The following is a 1,992-nucleotide window of genomic DNA, read 5'->3' on the forward strand; positions in this document are numbered from 1 at the left end:
CCTGGAACTCACTTTGTAGACCAGGCTGGCCTCGAACTCAGAAATCCACCTGCCTCTGCCTCCCGAGTGCTGGGATTAAAGGCGTGCGCCACCACGCCCTGCTCAAGAGCCAGCATTCTTAACCGTGGTGACATCTCTCCAGGTCTCCAGCTGGAATGTTAGGTGGACGAATCTAAATGTTGAAGAATGTTAAGTCATGAGAGTTGTAAATAAAAATAAGTGAATTTCTGGCAGAGGAGCTCACATATTCAGAAAGAAACACCATTGACCATGAAGAGATGACTTACCTGTCAGGGGGTTCAAGATATATGAAGGTACCTAGGGTCCTCCAAAGTCATGTGAGGAATTCTGTTCTATTACATTCGGGCTTCATCTGGGAAGACACACAGTGGAGTAGTGTGGCCTGACTGTTGGAAAAAAACCGTAAACAAACTCTTTCAGACCCTGACCAGTAAAATTTCCATTCCCCTAAGGCTTGCTGAAATCCCCTGTGCCTACGTGGAAACTCCAGCCCCTACCCCTCACTGCCATTGCCAAATGCAGGTACCCTCCATCACCTGCATCCTGATATTGGGAAAGACATTTTCTAAAGATAAAACAGCCTTGTTTGGACAAATAAGTGCAGAGGGAGAAACTGCAGGCAGGCACACAGCCCCAGCATTTTGCAGTTAACTTTCCATTCCCCATACTTCTCATATAAGTTCCAAGTATCCCCTTCCTGCAGAAGAGTGTCTCTCCCTTGCTATTTTGAGATAAACAGTCCTGCCTGCTCCGGTCAGACTGGTCTCTATCCGCCTTCTGTCTTTCTACTCTGCCTCAGACATCTAACACCAACAGCTCATTTCGCAAACCATCTGGAAGCCTGTTCTCTAGTATTTCTTTGGAAGCTGAATCTCCAGTGGCAGACACAGGTGCAGGTACAGGCATAGGTGCAGGTGCAGGTGTAGATGCAGGAGGGAGAGGACATGGGAACATCCTGGCTCAGTGAATAAATGCTAGAGGGAGGCCTTCTTCCTATGGCCTTGGCAGGGCTACCTGGCACAGTAAATACTAATACAGGAACACCACTGTCACAATTATCTTAGTTGGTTATCTTAACCTTTGAAATATTTATGAGAATTCAGGAAACAAAGCCTTGCTTTCTCAGTGGGAGGACAGATGGTAAGCTTCAAAAAATTTCTTTCCTAATCTTCGTTTCTTTTTGCATTTTAAGACCAGATATTGCTATGTGTTTCATGCTGTCAATTCTCCTGCCTCCATCTCACCAGTGCTGGTATGTATTGACATGCCTGCTCTGGAGGGGAATTTTTGTCTAAACCAGAGCTTTTATATATATATAATTTTTATTAATGCTCAAATGGCCTCTTATTTACCACACTATGTATTTAGAACCTGTGTGAATATTAAAGGATAAACAAAATCTGATAATTCGGGTGCCATCACCGTGGTATAGCAAAACAAAATGTTTCATTTCATATCAGAAGTCTGAGCATACTAATACCAATATATTAAAAATGTGGGTTGGATTGGGCATAGTGGCCTAAGCCTGTGATTGGGTTAGAAGAGAATTTGTCTCAAAAGAAATAAATTAGAAGTATAGGCAGCCGGGTGTGGTGGCGCACGCCTTTAATCCCAGCACTCGGGAGGCATAGGCAGGTGGATTTCTGAGTTTGAGGCCAGCCTGGTCTACAAAGTGAATGCCAGGACAGCCAGGGCTACACAGAGAAACCCTGTCTCGAAAAAACCAAAAACAAACAAACAAACAAACAAACAAATAAATTAGAAGTATAGGCCTGAGTATGTAGTTTAGTGATGGAGTCCTTGCCTAGTATGCATGAAGTTCAAATTCTAAGTACTGCGTGAACCAGGCACGATGGCAAACACGTTATTCTAGCTCTCTGGAGGTGGAAGTAGAAGAATTTTAAAAGATTCTGGTCGTTCTCTGCTGCATAGACTTAGATGCTGGGTTTTTTTTTTTTCTTTTTTTTTTTT

This window comes from Mus caroli, chromosome 8, assembly GCF_900094665.2.
Source record: "Mus caroli chromosome 8, CAROLI_EIJ_v1.1, whole genome shotgun sequence".
Lineage (NCBI taxonomy): Eukaryota > Metazoa > Chordata > Mammalia > Rodentia > Muridae > Mus > Mus caroli.